General features: G+C 39.9%; 1 long non-coding RNA gene across 1 annotated transcript; it reads right to left on the bottom strand.

Annotated features, from left to right (window-relative positions):
- Positions 1–1,589: 1,589 nt before the first annotated feature.
- Positions 1,590–12,337, bottom strand: LOC138651470 (uncharacterized). Its single transcript, XR_011315496.1, has 3 exons — positions 12,147–12,337; positions 9,580–9,710; positions 1,590–1,972 (listed from the first exon to the last, which is right to left on the bottom strand). It is a non-coding gene; the product is annotated as an uncharacterized lncRNA (long non-coding RNA).
- Between the last annotated feature and the right edge of the window lie 5,831 nt (positions 12,338–18,168).

Below are 18,168 nucleotides of genomic sequence, written 5' to 3'. Positions count from 1 at the left end.
CTGTATGGCTGTCATGTACTGTATGTGGGTCCTGTACTGTATGGCTGTCATGTACTGTATGTGGGTCCTGTACTGTGTGTGGGCCCTGTACTGTATGGCTGTCATGTACTGTATGGATGTCATGTACTGTGTGTGGGCCCTGTACTGTATGGATGTCATGTACTGTATGGATGTCATGTACTGTGTGTGGGCCCTGTACTGTATGGATGTCATGTACTGTATGGCTGTCATGTACTGTGTGTGGGTCCTGTACTGTATGGCTGTCATGTACTGTATGGATGTCATGTACTGTGTGTGGGCCCTGTACTGTATGGCTGTCATGTACTGTATGGATGTCATGTACTGTGTGTGGGCCCTGTACTGTATGGCTGTCATGTACTGTATGGATGTCATGTACTGTGTGTGGGCCCTGTACTGTATGGCTGTCATGTACTGTATGGATGTCATGTACTGTGTGTGGGTCATGTACTGTGTGTGGGTCCTGTACTGTATGGCTGTCATGTACTGTATGGATGTCATGTACTGTGTGTGGGCCCTGTACTGTATGGCTGTCATGTACTGTATGGATGTCATGTACTGTTGGGCAGCACGGTGGCGCAGTGGTTAGCACAGCAGTCTTGCAGCGCTGGGGTCCTGGGTTCTAATCCCACCCAGGACAACATCTGCAAAGAGTTTGTATGTTCTCTCCGTGTTTGCGTGGGTTTCCTCCGGGCACTCCGGTTTCCTCCCACATTCCAAAGACATACTGATAGGGATTCTAGATTGTGAGCCCCATCAGGGACAGTGATGATAATGTGTGCAAACTGTAAAGCGCTGCGGAATATGTTAGCGCTATATAAAAATAAAGATTATTATTACTGTATGGCTGTCATGTACTGTGTGTGGGCCCTGTACTGTATGGCTGTCATGTACTGTATGTGGGTCCTGTACTGTATGGCGGGTCATGTACTGTATGGCTGTCATGTACTGTATGGATGTCATGTACTGTGTGTGGGTCCTGTACTGTATGGCTGTCATGTACTGTGTGTGGGTCATGTACTGTATGGCTGTCATGTACTGTATGTGGGTCCTGTACTGTATGGCTGTCATGTACTGAGTGTGGGTCCTGTACTGTATGGCTGTCATGTACTGTATGTGGGTCCTGTACTGTATGGCTGTCATGTACTGTATGTGGGCCCTGTACTGTATGGCTGTCATGTACTGTATGGATGTCATGTACTGTATGTGGGTCCATCAGTGTCACTGACCTAGTTGTACTGCACGGATGGGGAACCTCATGATTTTTCTGCAGACCCCTGGCAGATTCTCGGGGTTCACAGTGCTTGGGTAAATCCGGAGTTACATTTAAGTTTTTTCTTTTTTGTTGAGTTTTTGGTGTTTTGGACGGGGTTTTATGGTTTCCACATCATTTCGGCTGATTCATAGTTTGAGACCTTTCAAAAGTAAAAAGCTTTCAAAGTTTTTCACAAATGTTCTCAGTTCTCCCCCTGACTTGATTTTATGCATTTCTCTTTTTTTTTCCGCCATTTTTCTACATTTAGCTGAACGTGCGACACTTTGCTCTAAAAAGCTGCAAAACAGATTAAATATACAAATAAAGAGCTTTGTTTTATTGTGCACAGCTTCCATGGACGGTGGGAACTATTTTGAGGCGTTTGGTGCAGAGAAAAAAAGTTAGTGAACATGAAACAAAAAGAAAAGCGATAATAAATAATCGTCCACAGCCCTGACATTGGTTCTATTATGCCGGCATTCTGACCTGTCGCCGGTGCGATGATAGAAGATGCCGATCGGTTCATGTATAATAACGATAACATCCCGAGTCCTGAGAAAAGAGCGGAGCGCGAAGTCTGCACACGTCCTGAGCCTGCGCTGCGAGCCATGAGCTTTTCCTTGTGTTTCTCCATGTTCTGCATGCCGCGCCTCAGGTGTGTCCCCCGCATCTGGTGCCAGCCGCGGCCCCGGCAAATCCCTGGCATCAACAGTGAATAATTAATAATCTCATTAAAGTATTAACGCGGCGCAACGTGATCTAGAAATCCTGCACACGATGCAGCCGACAAAACAAACCGCAGGTGCAGGCGCTACAGGGACTGTACAGCTGCAGCCCGACAAATCCCACCATGCTGCTATAACCCGGGCATCTCCTGTATATAATGATATATGTACAGCTGCTATAACCCGGGCATCTCCTGTATATAATTATATATGTACAGCCGGTATAACCTGGGCATCTCCTGTATATAATTATATATGTACAGCCGGTATAACCTGGGCATCTCCTGTATATAATTATATATGTACAGCTGCTATAACCCGGGCATCTCCTGTATATAATGATATATGTACAGCCGGTATAACCCGGGCATCTCCTGTATATAATGATATATGTACAGCTGCTATAACCCGGGCATCTCCTGTATATAATGATATATGTACAGCTGGTATAACCTGGGCATCTCCTGTATATAATGATATATGTACAGCTGGTATAACCTGGGCATCTCCTGTATATAATGATATATGTACAGCTGCTATAACCCGGGCATCTCCTGTATATAATGATATATGTACAGCTGCTATAACCCGGGCATCTCCTGTATATAATGATATATGTACAGCCGGTATAACCCGGGCATCTCCTGTATATAATGATATATGTACAGCCGGTATAACCTGGGCATCTCCTGTATATAATTATATATGTACAGCCGGTATAACCCGGGCATCTCCTGTATATAATTATATATGTACAGCCGGTATAACCTGGGCATCTCCTGTGTATAATGATATATGTACAGCTGGTATAACCTGGGCATCTCCTGTATATAATGATATATGTACAGCTGGTATAACCTGGGCATCTCCTGTATATAATGATATATGTACAGCTGATATAACATGGGCATCTCCTCTATACAATTATATATGTACAGCCGGTATAACCTGGGCATCTCCTGTATATAATTATATATGTACAGCCGGTATAACCCGGGCATCTCCTGTATATAATGATATATGTACAGCTGGTATAACCTGGACATCTCCTGTATATAATTATATATGTACAGCTGCTATAACCCGGGCATCTCCTGTATATAATGATATATGTACAGCTGGTATAACCTGGGCATCTCCTGTATATAATGATATATGTACAGCCGGTATAACCCGGGCATCTCCTGTATATAATGATATATGTACAGCCGGTATAACCTGGGCATCTCCTGTATATAATGATATATGTACAGCCGGTATAACCTGGGTATCTCCTGTATATAATGATATATGTACAGCCGGTATAACCTGGGCATCTCCTATATATAATGATATATGTACAGCCGGTATAACCTGGGCATCTCCTGTATATAATGATATATGTACAGCCGGTATAACCTGGGCATCTCCTGTATATAATGATATATGTACAGCTGCTATAACCCGGGCATCTCCTGTATATAATTATATATGTACAGCCGGTATAACCCAGGCATCTCCTGTATATAATTATATATGTACAGCCGGTATAACCTGGGCATCTCCTGTATATAATTATATATGTACAGCCGGTATAACCTGGGCATCTCCTGTATATAATTATATATGTACAGCCGGTATAACCTGGGCATCTCCTGTGTATAATTATATATGTACAGCCGGTATAACCTGGGCATCTCCTGTATATAATTATATATGTACAGCTGGTATAACCTGGGCATCTCCTGTGTATAATTATATATGTACAGCCGGTATAACCTGGGCATCTCCTGTATATAATTATATATGTACAGCCGGTATAACCTGGGCATCTCCTGTATATAATTATATATGTACAGCCGGTATAACCTGGGCATCTCCTGTATATAATGATATATGTACAGCTGGTATAACCTGGGCATCTCCTGTATATAATTATATATGTACAGCTGGTATAACCTGGGCATCTCCTGTATATAATTATATATGTACAGCCAGTATAACCTGGGCATCTCCTGTATATAATTATATATGTACAGCCGGTATAACCTGGGCATCTCCTGTATATAATTATATATGTACAGCCGTTATAACCCGGGCATCTCCTGTATATAATGATATATGTACAGCTGGTATAACCTGGGCATCTCCTGTATATAATGATATATGTACAGCCGGTATAACCTGGGTATCTCCTGTATATAATGATATATGTACAGCCGGTATAACCTGGGTATCTCCTGTATATAATGATATATGTACAGCCGGTATAACCTGGGCATCTCCTGTACAGGTCCTTCTCAAAAAATTAGCATATAGTGTTAAATTTCATTATTTACCATAATGTAATGATTACAATTAAACTTTCATATATTATAGATTCATTATCCACCAACTGAAATTTGTCAGGTCTTTTATTGTTTTAATACTGATGATTTTGGCATACAACTCCTGATAACCCAAAAAACCTGTCTCAATAAATTAGCATATCAAGAAAAGGTTCTCTAAACGACCTATTACCCTAATCTTCTGAATCAACTAATTAACTCTAAACACATGCAAAAGATACCTGAGGCTTTTATAAACTCCCTGCCTGGTTCATTACTCAAAACCCCCATCATGGGTAAGACTAGCGACCTGACAGATGTCAAGAAGGCCATCATTGACACCCTCAAGCAAGAGGGTAAGACCCAGAAAGAAATTTCTCAACAAATAGGCTGTTCCCAGAGTGCTGTATCAAGGCACCTCAATGGTAAGTCTGTTGGAAGGAAACAATGTGGCAGAAAACGCTGTACAACGAGAAGAGGAGACCGGACCCTGAGGAAGATTGTGGAGAAGGACCGATTCCAGACCTTGGGGAACCTGAGGAAGCAGTGGACTGAGTCTGGTGTGGAAACATCCAGAGCCACCGTGCACAGGCGTGTGCAGGAAATGGGCTACAGGTGCCGCATTCCCCAGGTAAAGCCACTTTTGAACCATAAACAGCGGCAGAGGCGCCTGACCTGGGCTACAGAGAAGCAGCACTGGACTGTTGCTAAGTGGTCCCAAGTACTTTTTTCTGATGAAAGCAAATTTTCCATGTCATTCGGAAATCAAGGTGCCAGAGTCTGGAGGAAGACTGGGGAGAAGGAAATGCCAAAATGCCTGAAGTCCAGTGTCAAGTACCCACAGTCAGTGATGGTGTGGGGTGCCATGTCAGCTGCTGGTGTTGGTCCACTGTGTTTCATCAAGGGCAGGGTCAATGCAGCTAGCTATCAGGAGATTTTGGAGCACTTCATGCTTCCATCGGCTGAAATGCTTTATGGAGATGAAGATTTCATTTTTCAGCACGACCTGGCACCTGCTCACAGTGCCAAAACCACTGGTAAATGGTTTACTGACCATGGTATTACTGTGCTCAATTGGCCTGCCAACTCTCCTGACCTGAACCCCATAGAGAATCTGTGGGATATTGTGAAGAGAAAGTTGAGAGACGCAAGACCCAACACTCTGGATGAGCTTAAGGCCGCTATTGAAGCATCCTGGGCCTCCATAACATCTCAGCAGTGTCACAGGCTGATTGCCTCCATGCCACGCCGCATTGAAGCAGTCATTTCTGCCAAAGGATTCCCCACCAAGTATTGAGTGCATAACTGAACATTATTATTTGTTGGTTTTTTTGTTTGTTATTAAAAAACACTTTTATTTGATTGGATGGGTGAAATATGCTAATTTATTGAGACAGGTTTTTTGGGTTATCAGGAGTTGTATGCCAAAATCATCAGTATTAAAACAATAAAAGACCTGACAAATTTCAGTTGGTGGATAATGAATCTATAATATATGAAAGTTTAATTGTAATCATTACATTATGGTAAATAATGAATCTTAACACTATATGCTAATTTTTTGAGAAGGACCTGTATATAATGATATATGTACAGCCGGTATAACCTGGGCATCTCCTGTATATAATGATATATGTACAGCTGCTATAACCCGGGCATCTCCTGTATATAATGATATATGTACAGCTGGTATAACCTGGGCATCTCCTGTATATAATTATATATGTACAGCCGGTATAACCTGGGCATCTCCTGTATATAATTATATATGTACAGCCGGTATAACCCGGGCATCTCCTGTATATAATGATATATGTACAGCTGGTATAACCTGGGCATCTCCTGTATATAATTATATATGTACAGCCGGTATAACCCGGGCATCTCCTGTATATAATTATATATGTACAGCCGGTATAACCTGGGCATCTCCTGTATATAATTATATATGTACAGCTGCTATAACCCGGGCATCTCCTGTATATAATTATATATGTACAGCCGGTATAACCCAGGCATCTCCTGTATATAATTATATATGTACAGCCGGTATAACCCGGGCATCTCCTGTATATAATTATATATGTACAGCTGCTATAACCCGGGCATCTCCTGTATATAATTATATATGTACAGCCGGTATAACCCGGGCATCTCCTGTATATAATTATATATGTACAGCTGGTATAACCTGGGCATCTCCTGTATATAATTATATATGTACAGCCGGTATAACCTAGGCATCTCCTGTATATAATTATATATGTACAGCCGGTATCACCTGGGCATCTCCTGTATATAATTATATATGTACAGCCGGTATAACCTGGGCATCTCCTGTATATAATTATATATGTACAGCCGGTATAACCTGGGCATCTCCTGTATATAATTATATATGTACAGCCGGTATAACCTGGGCATCTCCTGTATATAATTATATATGTACAGCCGGTATAACCTGGGCATCTCCTGTATATAATTATATATGTACAGCCGGTATAACCTGGGCATCTCCTGTATATAATTATATATGTACAGCCGGTATAACCTGGGCATCTCCTGTATATAATTATATATGTACAGCCGGTATAACCTGGGCATCTCCTGTATATATGTTCTCTACAGAAGCCTCGGGCCGCCCTGGCCGGGTCTAATGGGCCCGACAATGATCAACGGCCGAGTCTGTGCTTACTGACAGTGAGTCGCCCCAGACTTATAAACCCAGGAATAATAATTATGTCCATGAAATGCTCACACGCCGCACGTAAAGGTCCGGAGTTACAATTGGTGGCCAATCACCAGACACTGAAAAATTTAAAAAAAAAACATGGCAGAATAAATAATCGGGGTGAAAAAACTCTTCCTCTGATTAGAAATGGGGTGTGTATTTCTCATGGAGAAAAAAATATAGCCTGAAAACCACATTAAAAGTGCATTTTTTAAATGTATTTTCTGTGATTTTTTTTTGTTTTGTTTTTTTTTATTGAAAAAATTGACAAACTGCAACTTTGTTTAAAAAAAAAAAACAAGAAAAAAAAGCACTGTGTAAATGAGGCTTTAGCAATCTCTCAGCCCGATTATCACACCAAGATATAATTTTTACAGGAGTTTTTTTTTTTTTTTTTTTTTTTATACAAAAGGGAACAAGCCCTTAATAGGGTGTGCGATCTGTAACGTTACACACAGTACATCTGTATGGTGGTGGGAGTATTTGGGCACGGTATGGTGGTGGTGTTTGAGCACTCTATGGAGGGTGCTTTTTGGGCATGGTGTGGTGGTGTTTGAGCACTGTACGTTATTTGAGTACTATATAGTAGTGTTGTGTGAGCACTGTACAGTGTTATTTGAGCACTGTATAGTAGTTTATTGGGGGGTATGGTTTGGTGTTAGAGTACTATATAATAGTGTTATGTTATTCGCACACTGTACGGAGGTGTTATTTGGGCCCTGTACAGTGGTGTAATTTGAGTACTGTATAGTAGTGTTATTTGGGCACTGTATGGTGGTGCTTGAGCTCTGGACAGTAGTTTTTTGGGGTATGGTTTGGTGTTATTTGAGCATTGTACGGTGGTGTTATTTGAGTACTATATAGTAGTTATTTGAGCATTGTACGGTGGTGTTATTTGAGTACTATATAGTAGTTATTTGAGCATTGTACGGTGGTGTTATTTGAGTACTACATAGTAGAATTATTTGAGCATTGTACGGTGGTGTTATTTGAGTACTACATAGTAGAGTTATTTGAGCATTGTACGGTGGTGTTATTTGAGTACTATATAGTAGAGTTATTTGAGCACTGTACGGTGGTGTTATTTGAGTACTATATAGTAGAGTTATTTGAGCACTGTACGGTGGTGTTATTTGAGTACTACATAGTAGAGTTATTTGAGCACTGTACGGTGGTGTTATTTGAGTACTATATAGTAGAGTTATTTGAGCATTGTACGGTGGTGTTATTTGAGTACTATATAGTAGTTATTTGAGCATTGTACGGTGGTGTTATTTGAGTACTATATAGTAGTTATTTGAGCATTGTACGGTGGTGTTATTTGAGTACTACATAGTAGAATTATTTGAGCATTGTACGGTGGTGTTATTTGAGTACTACATAGTAGAGTTATTTGAGCATTGTACGGTGGTGTTATTTGAGTACTATATAGTAGAGTTATTTGAGCATTGTATGGTGGTGTTATTTGAGTACTATATAGTAGAGTTATTTGAGCATTGTACGGTGGTGTTATTTGAGTACTATATAGTAGAGTTATTTGAGCATTGTACGGTGGTGTTATTTGAGTACTATATAGTAGAGTTATTTGAGCATTGTACGGTGGTGTTATTTGAGTACTATATAGTAGAGTTATTTGAGCATTGTATGGTGGTGTTATTTGAGTACTATATAGTAGAGTTATTTGAGCATTGTATGATGGTGTTATTTGAGTACTATATAGTAGAGTCATTTGAGCATTGTACGGAGGTGTTAATTGAGTACTATATAGTAGAGTTATTTGAGCATTGTATGGTGGTGTTATTTGAGTACTATATAGTAGAGTCATTTGAGCATTGTACGGAGGTGTTAATTGAGTACTATATAGTAGAGTCATTTGAGCATTGTATGGAGGTGTTAATTGAGTACTATATAGTAGTGTTGTGTGAGCATTGTACGGTGGTGTTATTTGGACACTGAACAGTATTTTTTTGGGTATGGTTTGAAGTTATTTGAGTACTGCATAATAGTGTTATGTGAGCTCTATGCGGTGGTGGTATTTGGGCACCGTATATTGGTGTTATCTGAATACTGTACAGTAGTTTTTTTGGGGGGGTATAGTTTGGTATTGTTGGAGTACAGTATAAAGATGATTTTATTTCAGCTCTGTATGACAGTGATTTTAGTGCACTGTATGTTGGTGTCTTTTAGCACTACATGGTATTATTTTAATACTGTATGGTAGTATTATTTAAGTTCTGCTTGATTTTGTTTGACCACTGTATAGTGCTATTATTACAAAGCAGCACAGTGGGGTTATATGAGCATTATATAGAGTTGTTATTGGTCACTGTATGGTGGTATTATTTTAGCGCTGTCAGGCAATATTTTAACACTGCCTGATGGCATTAGATGAAACAAAAGTATGATGGTATTATTTCAGAACTGAATTGAATTGGTATTTAGGTAACTGTATGGAAGTGTTATTTAGGCAATTCATGGCACCATTTCATACTACACTTAGGATTTCTATGGTCTTTTGTACATAATGGCAGGGGTGCATCTTACCATCCAACGTGAGGCCACTGATTGTTTTCCTTATTGATCTTTTATCTTTGGCTAAGAATTCTCCGTCTTCCTTAGAAGGCGATGTTCCCATCACGTGGCGGCCGCCGCCTGTTGCAGATGTAGCGATGATTCTGTACAGTACAAGTAATTATATTTTGATTAGACGCTCCTGCATTACATAAAGAGGGGACGCAGCCAATAATATCGCCCCGGGATATAAACTTAGGTAATAAAACAATCAAAGATTTCCCAACTTAATTAAAGTGATTAAAAATAAAATCCATTCATCCAGGAGGATACAGCAAGTAACCGCAGCTACCAGAGCAACAATGGTGCAGTCCACAGCTAATGATACAAGCCCAGATTATAGCGGCGATGTCACCACACAGGGGCGGGGCTGACAACCGCTCGCACGGGACATACAGACCGGTTGTCAGGACCAGGAATCAGATGAGAATAGTAGGGTCATGTATTTTGGTCAGTGGTCTCGGGACTATTAATCTTAGTGGATGACGGACACCTCTCTTAATTATTAGATGAGGTTCTTCTTATAATTACACTTGTGGTTTTTCTCCGCGGCCTCTGTGGAGCGCTGTCATGGATGCAATTAACCTCCGATTTGCAATGTGTTTTATGGACACTTGAAAAATGAAAATCACAAGGCCAAAAGTCTGCAACTTGCAGTAAAGCCAAACGCTGATTGTTGCGCTTTTTTTCAAGGTAGAACAAAAAAAAGATTTGTTGTTGCATTCACCAGCTGAAAAAGGTTACGGTAAAAAATGCGCGGCGCATGATTTACTTATCACTGCAAGCCAGGATTTACAACGGCTGCGGCAATTTTGGAGAGATTTTAAAGGCTATGTGCACACGTTGCGGAATCTGACGCAGATTTTTCAGTGCAGATTCCTAAGAATCGAATTTATTCCGGAATTACTGCGGTTTTTGTGCGGTTTTCAACAGTTGTTTTACACCTGCGGATTCCTATTATGGAGCAGGTGTAAGACGCTGTGGAATCCGCACAAAGAATTGACATGCTGCGGAAAAAAACGCAGCGTTTCCGCGCGGTATTTTCCGCAGCATGTGCACTGCAGATTTTGTTTGCCATATGTTTACATGGTGCTACTGTACAACGCATGGAAAACTGCTGCAGATCCACAGCAAAATCCGCAACGTGTGCACATAGCTTTATTGTCTTGTGCACTCTTTTTTTTTTTTTTTTATTTAGGTTTTACATCATCAAAACTGAAGTAAGGCTACTTTCACACTAGCGTCGGAATCTCCCCGTCGCAATGCGTCGGGCAGAGATTCCGACGCTAGCGTTTAACGCACTGCACAACGGAGGCAGCGGATGCATTTCTCCGGCGCATCCGCTGCCCCATTGTGAGGTGCGGGGAGGTGGGGCGGAGTTACGGCCTCGCATGCGCGGTCGGAAAAAGCGGTCCGTCAGGAGCAAAAAACGTTACATGTAGCGTTTTTTGCTCCCGACGGTCCGCCAAAGCACGATGCATCCATCGCGTGACGGATGCGACATGTGGCAATCCGTCGCAATGCGTCGTCAATACAAGTCTATGGGGAAAAAACGCATCCTGCAAGCACTTTTGCAGGATGCGTTTTTTCTGCAAAACGACGCATTGTGACGGATTGCAGTTAACGCTAGTGTGAAAGTAGCCTAAGAGTGCCGGACCGTTATTATAAATGTTGTCGCCATTGGACAACAGGTGCCATAAAAACAACTAAAGTTATCAGGGAAATTTACAGTAGGGGTCATTTTTTTGTGAGTTAAGATACATTTATATGGTACATTGTGAGTCAAAAATTACATTAAAAAAAGAAAAAAAAAACAGCAATGAATGTAAACATGGAGGCCTATAATCCACTACTAGGCTTCAATTATCAGAACTGTCCTTGTTGTCCATAGCAACCAATCAGAACTCAGCTTTCATTTCTCAGGCTGCTCTTGTAAAATGAAAGATGCGACGTGATTGGTTGCTATGGGCAACAAGGCCAGTTTCCATCAGTTCGGCCTACCATTCAGGCTTCTCCACTACTTTTTACAGTCAGGACTAGGAGAAGGTTTTGCGCTGTTCCTCAGCGTCAGTTACTTCTTCCTCATTCACACGACAGCCATTTTTAGCCAAAGCTAGAGATAAATCCCACAGAGAGTGACATAATGTGGAGATGTGCGGGTGTGGTGTGCTTTGGACGCCCTCTTGGTTTTGGCAGCGCATACACAGCAGTACAGGCGGTGAATGAAGCCCATGCTGCTGCCGAGGAGCTGACAATTATCACAGAGAACAGAGCGCGTTGTTGTCCTGGCTTCTCGCTGTTGTCAGTGACTGCAGACGCTGGGACGAACGCCAACTGCTGGGACTGGAGCCCGCGGCGGTACCATGTCCAGGCCCCATTTAGGGTAATGATTTACCAGTCGCATGAATAATCGGCTTTCTTCTCACACCTCATGCGTTACAATGTGTCAGTCAGGGCGGTGCTCATACCTGAGCTATAACATCACCTGCACCCGCCACTTATGCCGCCCTGCACCTGTGTACATTGTGCAAGGAACGTACCGGATAGTAATGGCAGCCGGAGTCGCCATAGCCGCACATGCCGGGGTTACAGTGTGCACGGATGTATAGAAATAACGCGTCATCTCCATCTTCCTAATACACCATGGTCCAAATCATCACCTGCAAAAAAAAACTGCAAAGTCGCTTTTATTTCTTTGTCTTGTGCTTTCATTGATATTTTTTTTTCGCACCAAATTCTTCAAAATGGTTCGTAAATATTGCGCCAAATAGCAAATAGCCTTTATTTAGTCATAAATTCTGCAAAAAAAAAAAAATAGGCGCAGATAAAATCACTCCCAGGAAGGTCTGCAGCACTTTTGTGTTAAAAAAAAAATAAATTTGCAACTTGATGAATCGGCCAAAAACATCGGGAAACCCCAAACCTGACACACAACGGCAAACGTAGAAACATCATTAACATATATAAAAAGGACTTAAAAGAAAAGGCGCAAATGAAAAACAGGAAAAATACCAAAAAAAGCAGAAATGGAATGATGTCTCCAGACCCTTTGTGTTTCATCTCCTAATCATTTGTAAGATCTCTGCTTGCTGTCAGCAAATAGGCGCATTGACATTTACTCCCAGAGGCTGATACCCTGGCCCGACCTCGTACTTTTCACAGCTGAGGAGTTGTTACTTTGAGATGAGCGAAAATAGTTTTGGGCTTCGGTTTGTCCTAATCGGCCCCAAAAAATGTAATTTGGACTGTATAAAAAAATGACCTGAAAATATATTTATCATGCACTGAGGTCTGGCGATTCACCAAATCATCATAAAGGGACTGAGGGGAAGGAGGTAAAAAACAATAAAAAAAAATTCCTCTGGCTTGTCCTGCCACCATGGATCCTTGCCCACTCCTCCGATCCTCCAGCATTGACTAGGTCTCACATGGAAAACCCAAGTGATCCTATGAGGCACCGAAAAAAGCAAAGACCGGAAAGCTGAACGAGAAGCAACGGAAGGACGTGTAAGTGTCATTTTTTTATCTATTTTTTTTCTTTCATCCCTTTTTGAGTGCCCATTAGAATCCAATAAAATAGTGGCTGGAGAATTTGTGAAAACTGAATCGCCAAAAATTCTGGTGAATCTGAATTTTTCATTAAATTTTGGAAAAATTTGGTTTGATACAAATTGATTTGCTCATGTCTTGTTGTTCCAATTGGACTTTAGTCTGATACATTGTAGCAAACTACGAGAACGGAACGGACATTGGTAGAGGATTGCTTAGAGGAGATACATTGTAGCAAACCCTGCACTGTGAGAACAATGGTGGCTGATGATTTGCTACAATGTAGCAGGCAGTTTAGCTCACAGATGATTGTAAGCGCAGTCATGAGGCTTAGTACCTACGGTCACCATTTGTTGTTGGCATCATACTGCGTGGGGTCTCTGGGTGCATTATACTGTGTGTGGGGGCAATGTGGGTGTAGTGGGTACCACTAATGTTTACATTTAGCAATATTTCTCTATGGATGCCTATAAAGGACTGGGAGAGGTTAGGGAAGTTGCTTAGTATAAAATAATAATTGCTGCACTGTATTTGCACCACTGGCCGAACTTTCAAAGTTGGGAGGTATGAGTAACATCACTGTGGGAGTGGGATGACACATAATTCCGCATAGGAGCTGCATACATCACAGTAGGACTTTTCACAAAAGTTACATCTTTGATACATTGGAGAAATAAAAAGATGGTTGTATAAGTCTATACACCATCCAGGTGCAGTGAATTGTGTATAAGGCAGTCTGCTCTAATGCAGGTACCAAATAATGCAGATGGACAGAAGGTAAAAGGCTGTGCCCCCCATATACTGCTCTCCTGGTCTAGGCTCATGTCATGTATACCTGTGTCCAGTATATCCGGTGTCTAGTCTGCATTCCATTGCTGGTTACATAATGTCAGATACCACAGAAAACAATAAAGGAGACAGGGCCCCTGCTGAATATTAGTGTCTACCATCATATGATACGGACACTGGGCCCCAGATCAACTATCATTTCTGTAAACCAATCTTCTCCATTGTGAAGACGTTTCCTATTAGGAGTCAAAGGAACAGAGGAAAGTATCTGAACTCCTGTCACCAGAACCGAACAGAGTCACAAAATATGTGTTTGTACATAGAGGCAGTATTGTAGTAGTTATATTCTTGTACATAGGGGCAGTATTATAGTAGTTATATTCTTGTACATAGGGGCAGTATTATAGTAGTTATATTCTTGTACATAGGGGGCAGTATTATAGTAGTTATACTCTTGTACATAGGAGCAGTATTATAGTAGTTATATTCTTGTACATAGGAGCAGTATTATAGTAGTTATACTCTTGTACATAGGAGCAGTATTATAGTAGTTATATTCTTGTACATAGGAGCAGTATTATAGTAGTTATATTCTTGTACATAGGGGGCAGTATTATAGTAGTTATATTCTTGTACATAGGAAGCAGTATTATAGTAGTTATATTCTTGTATATAGGAGCAGTATTATAGTAGTTATACTCTTGTACATAGTAGCAGTATTATAGTGGTAATATTCTTGTACATCGGGGCAGTATTATAGTAGTTATATTCTTGTACATAAGAGCAGTATTATAGTAGTTATATTCTTGTACATAGGAGCAGTATTATAGTAGTTATATTCGTGTACATAGAGCAGTATTATAGTAGTTATACTCTTGTACATAGAGGCAGTATTATAGTAGTTATATTCTTGTACATAGGGGGCAGTATTATAGTAGTTATATTCTTGTACATAGGAGCAGTATTATAGTAGTTATATTCTTGTACATAGGGGCAGTATTATAGTAGTTATATTCTTATACATAGGGGGCAGTATTATAGTAGTTATATTCTTGTACATAGGAGCAGTATTATAGTAGTTATATTCTTGTACATAGGAGCAGTATTATAGTAGTTATATTCGTGTACATAGAGCAGTATTATAGTAGTTATATTCTTGTACATAGGGGCAGTATTATAGTAGTTATATTCTTGTACATAGGGGCAGTATTATAGTAGTTATACTCTTGTACATAGAGGCAGTATTATAGTAGTTATATTCTTGTACATAGGGGCAGTATTATAGTAGTTATATTCTTGTACATAGGGGCAGTATTATAGTAGTTATATTCTTGTACATAGAGGCAGTATTATAGTAGTTATATTCGTGTACATAGAGCAGTATTATAGTAGTTATAATCTTGTACATAGTAGCAGTATTATAGTAGTAATATTCTTGTACATCGGGGCAGTATTATAGTAGTTATATTCTTGTACATAGGAGCAGTATTATAGTAGTTATATTCTTGTACATAGGGGCAGTATTATAGTAGTTATACTCTTGTACATAGAGGCAGTATTATAGTAGTTATATTCTTGTACATAGGAGCAGTATTATAGTAGTTATATTCTTGTACATAGGAGCAGTATTATAGTAACATAGTAACATAGTAACATAGTAACATAGTTAGTAAGGCCGAAAAAAGACATTTGTCCATCCAGTTCAGCCTATATTCCATCATAATAAATCCCCAGATCTACGTCCTTCTACAGAACCTAATAATTGTATGATACAATATTGTTCTGCTCCAGGAAGACATCCAGGCCTCTCTTGAACCCCTCGACTGAGTTCGCCATCACCACCTCCTCAGGCAAGCAATTCCAGATTCTCACTGCCCTAACAGTAAAGAATCCTCTTCTATGTTGGTGGAAAAACCTTCTCTCTTCCAGACGCAAAGAATGCCCCCTTGTGCCCGTCACCTTCCTTGGTATAAACAGATCCTCAGCGAGATATTTGTATTGTCCCCTTATATACTTATACATGGTTATTAGATCGCCCCTCAGTCGTCTTTTTTCTAGACTAAATAATCCTAATTTCGCTAATCTATCTGGGTATTGTAGTTCTCCCATCCCCTTTATTAATTTTGTTGCCCTCCTTTGTACTCTCTCTAGTTCCATTATATCCTTCCTGAGCACCGGTGCCCAAAACTGGACACAGTACTCCATGTGCGGTCTAACTAGGGATTTGTACAGAGGCAGTATAATGCTCTCATCATGTGTATCCAGACCTCTTTTAATGCACCCCATGATCCTGTTTGCCTTGGCAGCTGCTGCCTGGCACTGGCTGCTCCAGGTAAGTTTATCATTAACTAGGATCCCCAAGTCCTTCTCCCTGTCAGATTTACCCAGTGGTTTCCCGTTCAGTGTGTAATGGTGATATTGATTCCCTCTTCCCATGTGTATAACCTTACATTTATCATTGTTAAACCTCATCTGCCACCTTTCAGCCCAAGTTTCCAACTTATCCAGATCCATCTGTAGCAGAATACTATCTTCTCTTGTATTAACTGCTTTACATAGTTTTGTATCATCTGCAAATATCGATATTTTACTGTGTAAACCTTCTACCAGATCATTAATGAATATGTTGAAGAGAACAGGTCCCAATACTGACCCCTGCGGTACCCCACTGGTCACAGCGACCCAGTTAGAGACTATACCATTTATAACCACCCTCTGCTTTCTATCACTAAGCCAGTTACTAACCCATTTACACACATTTTCCCCCAGACCAAGCATTCTCATTTTGTGTACCAACCTCTTGTGCGGCACGGTATCAAACGCTTTGGAAAAATCGAGATATACCACGTCCAATGACTCACCGTGGTCCAGCCTATAGCTTACCTCTTCATAAAACTGATTAGATTGGTTTGACAGGAGCGATTTCTCATAAACCCATGCTGATATGGAGTTAAACAGTTATTCTCATTGAGATAATCCAGAATAACATCCCTCAGAAACCCTTCAAATATTTTACCAACAATAGAGGTTAGACTTACTGGCCTATAATTTCCAGGTTCACTTTTAGAGCCCTTTTTGAATATTGGCACCACATTTGCTATGCGCCAGTCCTGCGGAACAGACCCTGTCGCTATAGAGTCACTAAAAATAAGATATAGTAACATATAGTAAGTATATAATAAGAATAGTAGTTATATTCTTGTACATAGGGGCAGTATTATAGTAGTTATATTCTTGTACATAGGAGCAGTATTATAGTAGTTATATTCTTGTACATAGGAGCAGTATTATAGTAGTTATATTCTTGTACATAGGAGCAGTATTATAGTAGTTATATTCTTGTACATAGGAGCAGTATTATAGTAGTTATATTCTTGTACATAGGGGCAGTATTATAGTAGTTATATTCTTGTACATAGAGGCAGTATTATAGTAGTTATATTCTTGTACATAGGAGCAGTATTATAGTAGTTATATTCTTGTACATAGGAGCAGTATTATAGTAGTTATATTCTTGTACATAGGAGCAGTATTATAGTAGTTATATTCTTGTACATAGGAGCAGTATTATAGTAGTTATATTCTTGTACATAGGGGCAGTATTATAGTAGTTATATTCTTGTACATAGGGGCAGTATTATAGTAGTTATATTCTTGTACATAGGAGCAGTATTATAGTAGTTATATTCTTGTACATAGAGGCAGTATTATAGTAGTTATATTCGTGTACATAGAGCAGTATTATAGTAGTTATAATCTTGTACATAGTAGCAGTATTATAGTAGTAATATTCTTGTACATCGGGGCAGTATTATAGTAGTTATATTCTTGTACATAGGGGCAGTATTATAGTAGTTATACTCTTGTACATAGGAGCAGTATTATAGTAGTTATATTCTTGTACATAGGGGCAATATTATAGTAGTTATATTCTTGTACATAGGGGGCAATATTATAGTAGTTATATTCTTGTACATAGGGGGCAATATTATAGTAGTTATATTCTTGTACATAGGGGCAATATTATAGTAGTTATATTCTTGTACATAGGGGGCAATATTATAGTAGTTATATTCTTGTACATAGGAGCAGTATTATAGTAGTTATATTCTTGTACATAGGGGCAGTATTATAGTAGTTATATTCTTGTACATAGGGGCAATATTATAGTAGTTATATTCTTGTACATAAGGGCAGTATTATAGTAGTTATATTCTTGTACAT

The sequence above is a fragment of the Ranitomeya imitator genome, chromosome 10, assembly GCF_032444005.1.
Source record: "Ranitomeya imitator isolate aRanImi1 chromosome 10, aRanImi1.pri, whole genome shotgun sequence".
NCBI classification, from domain to species: Eukaryota; Metazoa; Chordata; class Amphibia; order Anura; family Dendrobatidae; genus Ranitomeya; species Ranitomeya imitator.
The sequence above is the reverse complement of the archived record's forward strand: the minus strand, read 5'-3'. Positions and strand labels throughout refer to the sequence as shown.